Source organism: Cetorhinus maximus, chromosome 11 (genome assembly GCF_964194155.1).
Source record: "Cetorhinus maximus chromosome 11, sCetMax3.hap1.1, whole genome shotgun sequence".
NCBI lineage: Eukaryota > Metazoa > Chordata > Chondrichthyes > Lamniformes > Cetorhinidae > Cetorhinus > Cetorhinus maximus.
Window position 1 is genome coordinate 93,770,589 of NC_135889.1, and position 12,730 is coordinate 93,783,318.

A 12,730-nucleotide genomic window follows, 5' to 3' on the forward strand; every position below is an offset into this window, starting at 1 on the left:
TAAACCTCTGCAGGCATCATGTCGTACAGATAAACAAATTGAACTTCAATGAATACAACAGTTGACATAAATTTTCTATATTCAGTATGAATAAAATGAATACATTTTTCTATATATGTATATAAAGCACATGCTTTTTATAATTTACATTTTTACCTTGATTATATTACTGTAGTGCAGAACACTACTGACTGTGCAGTCATAATAATAACACAAGGGAAATTGGACTTGAGCTGCACGTCTGGTAAAGCAGCTTAACCTCTGATAAATTCTCACTCAGTATATCAGCAGTATAACAGTGTGATACACTTGAAAAAGGAAAATTGGCATATTACGTATTCATCAGGTGCAACAGTCTTGTGATGTTCCAATCACCATAATTTCGGATGCTTGGTCAAGTATTGGTGAAAAGAAATGTTCCAAATGGTTACAGAATATATGGATGATACAGCACCTGTTAAAGTTAAAAGTCACAAGGTTTCTTGTTTTTAAATCTCACAATATAGAGATCTCTGTTGCACGAATTTCCCCTTTCCAGATGTCAGTTTGAATCCGATGCCAAGTCAATGGGATCTCCAGCTATTCAATAGCAATGGGCAGGGAATACAGCTCATCACATTGCCTTATTCTGGCAGAGTGGAAACCAGGAAGTAAAAACCACTGAATCTGGTAACTTTTCAATTTTACAGATAGGGAAATAAATGATTGGGACATATACATGAGATTCAGGTGGAAGCTAAAGTATCATCACCTTTAAAAGAAAGAAAACATATGTGGAATTTCTTGTCATAATGGAAAAATTAGACATTCAGCACATATAAAATTAAACTTTCAGAGTCAGTGAGGCTGTTTGGCAGTTAAACAAGGTGTAACTTTTCCAAGCATTTGTTTGTAATATTAAGAGCACAAGAGTGTGTGTTTTTATCAGTTCACTGATTTTGAATTGATTGCATTCTGGACCTCACAATGCAACTTGTGTAGATGCATGGAACAATTGACAGCAACTTTTGGATTTCCATGTTTAACTGTATGTGTGGACTCCAGAAGTTGCCATCAGTTTCAGAGGATTGCTGATAGATTCATCATCATTCCTACTGCAAGTACAGGCCGTTTTCTTCTTCGTTATTAGCTGAAATAGTTCAAATGATTTGATAACTTTTGCTTTACAGCTGTATAAACTAACTGCTATCCTTTTTCATGTTAAAATTCAGATCTACATAGCCATTGTTCAGTGAAGCCATTTGTTAAGTGCAAAATGTTTTAGTTTGACAGGCAATATGATTGGTGCAGGCTTGGAGGGCCGAAGGGCCTGTTCCTGTGCTGCACTTTTCTTTGTTCTTTGTTACAAACGCCATTTCAGATTTGTTTATGTCTGTTCAAAGTAAAACTTTTCTTCCTTTGCAGCATCGGGCAAAAGGGAGTTTCCTGTCTAAATGTCCTGGGGGTAGGAAGTGGTTCAGGTAGGTGCTGCAGTGTCCATTGTTCTGTATCTAATGATGTACCTGTTATATTTATGAAACATATATTTCATCATCCGGCACAGAGTATTTAATCAAATATAGATTGGCTATAACATATGAAGAATAGGGATCAAGTATTGAATGTTGATGGATCGCTTGCATTTTATTCTGTAGAAAACACAAGAATAATGCGCACTGGGTCGCTTGAAGGGATGGAAGCCCTGACACCAGGCAGTTAGTTGCCTGATAGGTGTGCAGTCGCATCGAGGCTCCCAGAAAGGGCTGTGGTGATGTTGCCTCCAGCTTTCTAGCTGGTGGAATGCGACGGCCATGAACTTCGGCCCTGGATTTCCATGATGTTATATTATTACAGGGGAATAAGCATAAAACTACAGAAAAGAATAAAATATCCAGCCACTCACATCTAGCATTACATACAGGCATACCCTGCACTAGAAAGAAAAAATATGAAGCATGCTCAGGCCATCAGAACCAAAGCAGATTTAATGTTATTGTCACACTGAAATCATTATGGCATTATAATTACTGGTGTTGATGTCCACACAAGCAGACGTATGAATCAAAATAAATGAACACAAAACCATCCATGAACTGTCCCTCTCTTGCTCATGGTGCCTTAAACTTACGTTTGCGAATGCTACATCTTGTTGCCCCGCCCCGACCCCTCTCTGGCACTGGCATTGGAGACAGCCTGCTGACTCTGATGTCTTGATGGGCTTGATGACCTTGGCGGTTGTCGTCCGGCCAATGGAGCCTGTGCTGGCCCCACCTGGGAGGGAGTGGCCAGTGCCACGGCTGGCATCTCCCCAGTCATCACAGCCTCATCAGATGCGATGGTCACTGGCAGAGGGGCGGAGGAGCTACAGATGTCATCTAGAGCACTCTGAGAGAAGCCTGTAGAGACAACTAACTGCTCATGCACCAACGTGAGGTTGCTTTGGACCTCCCTGCTCATCATGGATGGACGGGCACCTAGCTGGGATACTGGGTGCCTCATACATCTCCCACAGTGGCATTGACCACCTGAAGTCAGTGCCTGTGTGAGGGCTTGCAGGTCCGAGCGCAATCCCAGGAACCCCTAATTCTGTCCCTGGAGCTGCCTCTCCAAGAGAGTCTCCACTCTCGATAGAGGGGGCTGTGCGCTTGGCCATGAAGGCCAACATGGTGCTCATGCTCTGCATGGACTCCTCCACAACAGAGACCATGGCATGCAGCTCCTCATTGATGTCTGCCAGATCCTCCCACGCATCCTGCTGGACATCCAGCATCTGCTGTCTAATGGACAACTCCAGAGGCTCATCATCTGCCTTCAACCAAGCATCATCCTGGTTCCCAGCAGTCCTCTGACTGCCTGCGCCTTGGGCACTCTCTGCCTCCACCTGCACCACATGCGAATGTGAAGTGCCCTCATCAATATGCACCAACATGCCAACTGCTGATCTAATGCCCATTGAGGTGCTGGTATCTGCGCTGGTGCCTGCTTTAGAGAGCGGGTGTGAAGCAGGTGCAAGTGAAGCCCTTTGGGTCTCCGGCATCAGGGGTAGCCCTTCAGGGTCCAGAGAGCAAGTGCTTGCTGGAGAATCTAAAAGGGAGAACAAGGACATGTCATTAGTTAAAGTCACCACACTGTCACTGTGCATGCCAGGCACCCTGGTGAGACAATGGAGATCTGCATCATGGTGCCATCACCTTCCAATGATCAATGGGGACTCCAGGTTCAAGGCTCCCATCAATGAAGAGACTACACAAGAATGGCTGGACAATCTGAAACAACCACCTCTGCGCACTGCGCTCTTACCTTCATCTAGCACCCCCGCCACTCCACGCCCAATTGCACGGGGAGCTTGCTATCTCTAAGGTATCCTGCTCGAACCTGCTGAGCAGCAGCAGGTTGGGTGGGCCTCCGCCTGCACGTGCCCTCTCTGCTTGGTTATGGCTTGTCTTCTCCTGAAAGGGTAGAGGAGCATTGATTAGTCCACTATCTACCTGCAGCGCCATTGCAGCCTGGCCAGCCCTGAAGAACACTTCGCAGGGCACATCCGAGTCATAGCCCTTGAACCACAAGGCACTCAGTCCAAGCAGCAAGGGCTCACCCCACCTTGGCCAGCCCTGGCTTCATTGATGGTTGGCACTCAGACTCTAGCATCCCTGAGGTCCACAGGGGGACGGCCACACCTTAACACTTTTTCAGGCTGACCCATGCCAATGCGGTATTCACTGTTCCTGAGTGCAGCAGGCCATTGGACTGATTCCGGCATTAGCCCATGTGTGCCGCACCACATCATGGCTGCTCACAAGCGCTGCCACCTCTTCCCTTGCCCTCTTTGTGAGGTGCAATGGCCTCCTCCTCCCATCTCTGGAAACAAGGGTGTCCCTCCTGGTAGCCACCTTCTCCAGCAGGACCGTGAGGCACTTACCCGAAAAGCGGGGAGCCGAGCGCCCACATAACCTGTCCTCCCGCCTGGCATCTCCAGCCACACTCGACTCCATCAAGATTACGCAGAACAGACGTCTTTCCGTGGCAGCCTTTCTGGCCTGCCTGGACCATTTTTACGCTGGCCGCTGGGTCGCCATTGGACCTGGCGGCTGACAGGCCCCCACTCAGCTCTGCCCAAGCAGTGAAGAGCGCGTTTCACACTGGGCGGGCCTTAATTGGCCCACCAGCATGAAATCGCGGTCAGGGGCCGATCGCGGGCTGCGGGCCATTTCCCGGCTGCTCCCAGTCACGCCGACCGCGCCCGCCCATTGACCTCAAAATTCTGCCCATGACGATGACTGACACTCTGTCAAAAGTAGGGTGTCTATTTAGAGGAATACCAGCAGGGGTCAGAATAGCTGCAACCAACATTGCTTCTGAAGGCAGAAAAAAGACAAAGGATGGCAGGAAGACATAGCAAGGCACACATAGACTCCACCTGCCCCGACTCTCCCCTGCCAGACCCCACATTTCACTGTCTCTTCCTGGGAGCTCATGCTTCCGGTGCTGAAGGACCGAAGGGAAGCTCCCAGCGGAAGTAAGGAAGAGGCCAGGTGGTCAGTGAGATATTGAGCAGCAGCAGGAGTCTGGTCCCTCACAGCTGGGTGCAGTTCCGCAAGAGGTTTAATGATCTAATAAAGGCAATAAAGGTGAGTGACATCACACTTTTAGGTGCCTATCATCAGAGTCTGACTTCCCCTGAGTTCTGCACAGCACTCCTCAGAATAACACTCCACTCCTACTTTCTTACACAAAATTATTTTTGACCCTATCTTAACCGACCTTCTGACTCAGGCCTGGTGAGATCCGAGAGTGCAGCTTGTCCCCAGGGCCTAGCGTCCAGGGCAGCTCTGTCAGATACAAGGAGGCCACGCCCATTTGTTATGGCACAAGCTGCCACAAACCAGGTAAGTTAAAGGTCTAACCAAGTTTAAAGGTCCTTGACAGGCCAGGGAGAAGGTAATTGTCTAAGGTAAGAGGGTAGGATTTCAGGGAGGCTATTTTTTTCGGGGGTGGGGGAGGATGGTTGGGTTTTGCCTTGGAGAGGCTTGGGGCAGAAGGTTGGGTCTCGGGGGAGTGCTGGTTGAGCCACAGGAGAAGGGTCCGGACAGGTCAGGCCTCGGTGTTGGTGGGGGGGGGTGGGGGGGGGTGACAGTTAAGTCGGTTCGGGCCATAGGAGGGGAATTGGGTAGGGTCGGACCCCAGGGGTTCGGACTGAAAGTTGGACTCAAGCCTTTTGATGGGATGTAACGATTTTGGGAGGGCTTGTTGGGGGGTGGGCAGTAAGAGTCCTGAGGTGGGGGGAATCCTGTGTTGGGGAATCCAAAGGTTGGGGGGGAATGTTCTGTGGGAGTAAATATTCACACACTCACCCCAGAAAGTCTAATGCTACATCAATCACACATCATACACCTAAGAAAGATGCAATTAAAGAAGATAGTGCACTTCTACAAGTACTAAAACCAAACAGAATAGTTAGCAGTTCACGTGTGTTTGAGAGCCCTGTGAAGAAGGGAACATTTCCCACTCTGGAATTGATGTCCTGGTAAGTTCAGATGGTTGGGGTCAAACCCGGATTAACTGCAGGATTCCTTCAAAGTAGAACTGTTCACCAGGTTGTTTAGACAGGTCCTGATGACTAATGTAACTGGAGGTACAATTTCTAACAGGCCAACTTGCAGCTGTTTGAAACAGGTCGGAGGAGGCTTTTAAAATACTTTAAGCCTCACAGGACTTGAATGCAAGATGACACAGCCTTTCATTGGCAGTTGTGATATTGTTGGTGTTCTGTAGACCGCCCAGTCTCTCTCTCAGTTTTTGGATAAAAGGACTTTAAAATCAGAGGGCAGTTTCAATCACATGATAAATGACCATTGATACAAAGTGGAAAATAAATTATTGTTTTTCATAGTGAAGAAGGAGTTTCAGTCACATGGTCAAAAGCCATTGATATATAGTACAAGGTAGATAGTGGTCTTTAGCACTTCTTCATTTTGGATACTCAGTCTCGATAGCCCTCCTTTGTTACATGGCAGACCTGGAGTCAGAGATTCTGGGAGTTAATTGTACCTGTGTTTTGGATTAAACCTTGACAATAGCAGGTGTGAAGTTTCACAGAAGAGTGTTGTTTAGGCATGTCCATTTAAGGGAGAACCCTGTCCATTATATTCCAATTTGCAATTTTTCAGAAATCTTGCTAGGATGTTAAAGTTTCAACAGTCAGGTGAAGCATCAGCAGCCATTCTGGAGTTCACAGAGTCCATTTAAAAGGAATCCTTTCTTTTCATGTAATATCTTCATGCTGGCAATAGTATTGTTCATGGCATTATGTTTATACTTATGTCAGCTGATTACCATGTGCATTTTGTCCAGTCCCGGTGCTTTGTCAACTTTAAGTGCCGACCGTCTATTCAAAGCTTCCTCCTTATCAATTTTAAACCCTTCTAGTGACAGAGTTTCCTTGTCCGTCACTAGGCCTGGATAGCATCCAGCTCCTTTGTAAAGATGGATGCAAAGTGTTCATTTAATACTTCAGCCATGGCCCCTTCGTCCATGTGTAAATCCCCTTTTAGGTACCTAATTGGCCCTATTCCTCCTTTTACCACCCTTTTACTATTTATATGCCTATAAAAGACTTTGGGATTCCCCTTTATGTTGGCTGCCAGTCTTTTCTCATAATTCCTCTTCGCTTCTCTAATGTGCTTTTTCACCTCCCCTCCGAACCTTCTGTATTTCTCTAGGCTCTTAATTGTATTTTCTACCTGATACCTGTCATAAGCACACTTTTTCTTCTTTATCTTAATTTCTATCTCCTTTTTCATCCAAGGAGCTCTGGATTTCTTTGCCCTTTCAATGGAATATACCTTGACTGTGTCCGAACCAATCCTGTTTTTGAAGGTAGCTCAAAGTTCAACTACAGTTTTTCCCGCCAGTCTATCTGGCCCAGCTCCATTCTTGCCTCATCAAAGTCGGCTCTCATCCAGTTAATTTTTCCTACTCTGGATTATCTATTGCCCTTTTCTATCATCATCCTAAAATGTACAATACAATGATCACTGCCTCCTAAATGCTCCCCCACTTACACTTTATCTACTTGGCCCAGCTCATTTCCAAGAATCAGGTCCAACAGTGCGCCTTTTCTTGTTGGATTTGACACATACTGTGTAGAAAAATTTCCTGAACACAATCAAGGAACTTTTGCCTGTCTGCCCTTTACACTACCACTGTTCCAGCCTACATTCAGGTAATTAAAGTCCCCCATTATAACTACTCTATAATGCTTGCATCTCTTCGCCATTTCCCTGCAGATTTGTTCTTCTACGTCCTTCTCACTGGTTGGTAGTCTATAGACTACACCGAGCAATATAATTGCACCCTTTTTGTTCCTTAGCTTTAGCCAAATTGATTCTGTCCTTGAACCCTCTGGAACACCCTCTTTCTCCAGAACTGCAATGCTCTCCTTAACCAACACTACCACCCCTCCTCCTTTTCTTCCTTTCCTATCTTTTCTGAGCACCTTGTATCCAGGAATATTTAACATCCAATTCTGCCCTTCCTTAAGCCAGGTCTCTGTTATCATCACAATATCATATTTCCACCTGGCAATCTGCACCTGTAACTCCTCAATCTTATTTACTTTACTACATGTATTCATATACATCCATAATAACACTGATTCAGATTTTCTTCCTTTCTCTGGAAATTGCCTGTTTATGGGAGCTGGGAGAAGGAAGAAGTATGTTTGGCCGTGATAACGTTTACCCATAATCAAATAATTCAGTGCCATTCACTTTTGGTGCTAACAGGTGAAATATAGCTGTTTAGTTATGGTGCTTGTTAACCCCATGAGACTGTAATCCAGCATACATCAATGCCTTCAGATGAAAGGGGAGAAATTGATAAAAATTATATTAATACTGTGATGTTTGCTAGTGCTTTTTTCTTTAAATGAGATGGTCTTCTGTTGTATTCCAACTTCTAAAATTACATGTGTATTTTGTGGTTCTAAAGTATTGCAAAAACCTCTGAGAAGCAAGGTTGATTTCATTGGACTACAGTTACTATTAATATTTATTGTTTGAGATGATTCTCATGTAATCTAATTTCTTCATTACAGGGTGGGTGTATCTTTCTTTCTTTTTATTCATTCACAGGGTGTGGGCTTCACTGGCTGGGTCAGCATTTATTGCCCATCCCTAGTTGCCCTTGAGAAGGTGGTGGTGAGCTGCCTTCTTGAACCGCTGCAGTCCATGTGGTGTAGGTACATCCATAGTGCTGTTAGGAAGGGAGTTCCAGGATTTGGACCCAGTGGCAGTTTACCATGAGTTTTGAAAGTGTGCTGGGTGGAAAATGGAAAGTAATGGGATTGGGGACCTTCCACTAAATCTGCAGTTCCAAAAACAGCTGCAGTTAATTCCTCAGGCCCTACTGGGGCTAGTCTGCAGTGCACGCTGCTATCCCAACCCACCACATGGAAAAGGCAGTGGGAGGGCAGGAATTGCTGGAATATCCCATTTCCCGCCCTAAATACCCCCTATATACAGTGGGTGAGACATTCAGTTTTGCTGTGTAAAACTGCAATATTGGTGCCCTCAGTGCCCACGCAATGCAATGATTTCAGACTATGAGCATACGAACTTGAAGCAAGAGTAGGCCACTTGGCCCTTCAAGCCTGCTCTGCCATTCACTAAGATCATGGCTGATCTGACTGTAACCTCCCGCCCACCCCCGATAACCTTTCACCCCCTTGTTCATCAAGAATCTATCTATCTCTGCTTCCACTACCTTTTGAAGAATAGAGTTCCAAAGACTCACGACCCTCTGAGAGAAAACAATTCTCCTCATCTTTGTCTTAAATAAGTGGCCCCTTATTTTTAAACTGTGACCCCTAATTCTAGATTCTCTCACAAGATGAAACATCCTCCCCGCATCCACTCTGTCAAGACCCCTCAGGATTTTAAAGGTTTTGACCATGTTGCCTCTTACTCTTCTAAACTCCAGTGATACAAGCCTAACCTGCCCAATCTTTCCTCATAAGACAACCTGCCCAATCCTGGTATTAGTCTGGTAAACCTTCTCTGAACTGCTTCCAACGCATTTACATCTTTCCTTAAATAAAGAGACCAATACTGTACACATACTCCAGATGTGGTCTCACATTGTTCTTGGCAATTCTGCCTAATGTGCACTTTATAAAGGATTCAGGGAAGGTCAACCCAGATCTCAGATTTTGCCAGAAATTGGAAAGTCTGCAGAAGCTTATAACAGTACCTCCAGGCGTTCTCTGTCTCCGAGTGTTGCTGAAGCATCCTTCCTGGAGTGTGTGTCTGCCCCGCATATTAGTATAATTGATACAATTAACATCACTATAATTTGGGTTGGGGACTGGGTCTTTGTATTCAGGCTTAGTGTCTGCTCCATTACTCTTACACCATTGTAGAATCTCTACAGGAAATTTAGGGTCAGAATATTGTGCCAGCAATTCCCATCCTGACAGAAGGCTGGACTATTGGAGTATTGTCATCTTGCAGCGGTGAAAAGGAGAAGGCCTGAAAGGAACCGTTGGAGAAGAAAATCTTCAGCTTTTTCAGGAGATTTGGGATGGGTAAGTGATCTCCCCCTGGGATTCATTGCCTTGGATTTAAGATCCAGTCCAAAGGCTATAAGAGAACACATTTGCTGTCTGCTGAGGCCTCAGAAGGGTATTTTTGGTATGATTCCCACACTCTGCAAAACTCCCCCAGATGTTGTTCCTTGGGGCAACAGCAAATTTGTTCACATTTTCCATGACAGGAAAGTGACAGATGAAAGAAAACAGAGTGCAATCCTGGCAGAAGCAGGCTCTGCCTAATCTTATTCCCCTCCAATCCGAAGTCTTTCTCAGCGTTTTTTTCTTGTCTAGATGCTGTATTTTGTGGAAAGTGTGCAGGATACCATCAAGTATTTCCATTGTCTTCTGGAAACTAATGGCAAATTGTTAATAATCCATACTTCAGGTATGTGATTGTCCAGTGTTTTTGATATTCTAGCACTCAGGATGTCTTTACAGACTGAAATTCTACAGGGGAAAAATGATTAACAAATTTCTTATCTTTGCTATTGATCTTCCTCCTGATGTTTCATTCTATACAATCTCTTATGTGTGTAAAAAGATTGCAACTGTTGGAGCAGCTCGTGGAACAAAGTAAATAATTATATTGTGTGCAATGAATTGACTTGATAACTCAAAACAGAGGATAGTTGTCAATACTGAACATTGTAAATGAGCAACTATGATCACAGAAATCTCAACAGATTGGCCCTCAAACATCTAGTCATTGATATATCTATTATAAATTGAAAATGTTAAATGGTCTGAAGGGTGAGTATTAGTGACAGGAAGGGCATTTGTTAATACCACCAACAAATCCAAAAATGATGGTTGATATGAAGGGCGATCAACCAGCTTTGTTGCAGCCTCATGTAACATGGGAAAAATCAAAAGAGGAAGAGAGGGAGAGAAAAATGGTTTCAAGAGTCTAAAGCTGCTGCAGTTGTAGAGGGTGCTGAAAGCATAACATTACATGAGTAATGAGTAAATAAGCATTATAATGGGTAGCACCAAAGTGTATTGAAAGTCCCTTTCATAGTTTCTGCCACCTCTTGCCATGTATATTCCCCAGTTTGCTGCAGCAGTCTCTGACCATCCGTTTGGAGGAAGATCACTCCACTGGAACCTTCATAGCTAATTCAGAAAGCCTGTGCCTTTAGCAACATATGATTTCCTGCATTGATCCACTTCCCACTACCTCACTAATGTAATTGAGCTAAAATCAGTTCACAGTGGACATATGGAACATGAACAAAAATCTAAACTCAGTCACATCTGGGATAATGTGTGCAATTTTGGGGCAATCTTTTACAGGAAGTCTATAGTAACAATGGAAAAGGTAGGGCATACGTAATGTGAAGTTCAAGCAGATGGACTGCATGTAAGTTATAAAACAGGGATCTTTTAGTTCACTGACATCAAATCTTGTTAAACATTAATGGAGAAGCTTAGCTGAGATAAACAAACTATTTACAATGGATATTTATGGCTAATGCTCTGGATCCATAAGGATACTGTTGAGTGCTTAAGTCCTGATCTCTAATCAGCCGGGTAGCAGAGTTCAGTTGGTGGAACTCCTACTGCTTACTTCCCATCACCATGTGACCCAGAGTACCCTGTCTCCCACATACAAAGGGGATCACCCTCTGCTTGTGGTCTCTCGAACTCAGGAATGCTCTCCAGGAGGCCCGGCTAGGTCTTCCCCAACTGCCTGCTCCACTGCCACTTCCTGGTGCTCCAGCCACCATCAGCGGCTTCAGTCTGCCATATTCACGGCCAGGGCTCCTTAATGCTGTGACCCAGCAGCCTCAGGCTTCTGCTCCTGCTCCTTGCTGCTGCCCTGCTCTCCTCTCTCTGTCTCTCAGGCTTCTCCAGCATGCACTATGGTCTGCAGACTCTGCCCCCTCTGATTTCGGGCCTCGGGCTTCAACCCCAGCCTTCCAAGGGCATCTCTACTCATCCCAATGAGACCCACCGGTCCAACTGATTTCCCTGTTAAGGCCCTACCCCTGCTCAACCACTGCTGGTGGGGACCCAGTGCCCCGTAGGGTATACTCTGCTGTGGGCAGAGCCGAGCACCTGGCCCCTCTCCAAAGTCAGAGTCCTGCTCATCTGCCCTGCCTCATGTAGATTCTTTAGGATGTTGATGGGGGTGAGCGTTTACAGTTAGCAAGAAAGACTTCAGAATTTAGTGATTTTTATTCACTGGAGCTGAGAAGCCTTTATGTTCTTTTTAGTCATTCATGGGATGAGGGCATCGCTGGCTAAGCCAGCATTTATTGCCCATCTCTAATTGCCCTTGAGAAGGTGATGGTAAGCTGAGCTGTGATATTTTTCCATGATAGGATGACTACTGATAGAATGTTTCCAATAGTGAGGTGCTAACAAGAAGCTACATATTAAACGTAATAAGAGAAAATTTATTCCAACCATTAAAGATATATACGCACTAATGCTCTTTGGGTAATATGCCACACGTGTTACACCAGAGTATCTTCTTTTCCAAAAAACGTAAATAAATTGTAAAATACCATCACGACAGAAAAAAATAGAGGAAATCTATATTTTCATTAAATAAGTATTTTTTTTAACATTGTTCAAATGTTATTAATAACAGATGACAGTGGATTTCAATCACTCTGGGAAATTGTTATGCCTCAGTTTCCGAACATTCATCTTTTTCCCGATGTCCACAAAACGCTTGATGAAATGAGAATGAAGCATCGGATCTATAAGCTTTCCTCTGACGTGGATATCACAGAGTGTTTCATTGAAGCAAGTGAAAACAGGGAACTTCTGTTGGATTTCATTATACAAATAGTGCATTTCGGGAAAACTGCTCCAGCAGATCTGAAGGCTGAAGTTCAGGCCAACCTCAGCCCTCAAGGGAGGAAAATGGGAAAATTATTTTCAATAATAATTTGTATGCAATAGTGATTGACTATTGATTTGATTTCTATCACTGTCATTAATCAACTAACTTTACTTAAATTTTTCTTAATGATTATATATCCTTGTCCAGGTTTGTTGGTGTTAAGATCAAACAATTATGGTTTGAATTGATCCACTAAGTTGTTCTCAAACTTATAAAAATATTTCTCCAGAAGGTTAAACATTAAAATTCCTGGGTTAAGTGCTGGAGCTTTTAAAACATCTTTTTGTAACTGAATTATGAATTATGGC

At 44.3% G+C, this 12,730-nt stretch overlaps 1 pseudogene; it reads left to right on the top strand.

Annotated features, from left to right (window-relative positions):
* Window positions 1-12,495, top strand: part of LOC144686216 (histamine N-methyltransferase-like) — an 80,741-nt pseudogene extending 68,246 nt beyond the window's left edge.
* The last annotated feature ends 235 nt before the right edge of the window (window positions 12,496-12,730 follow it).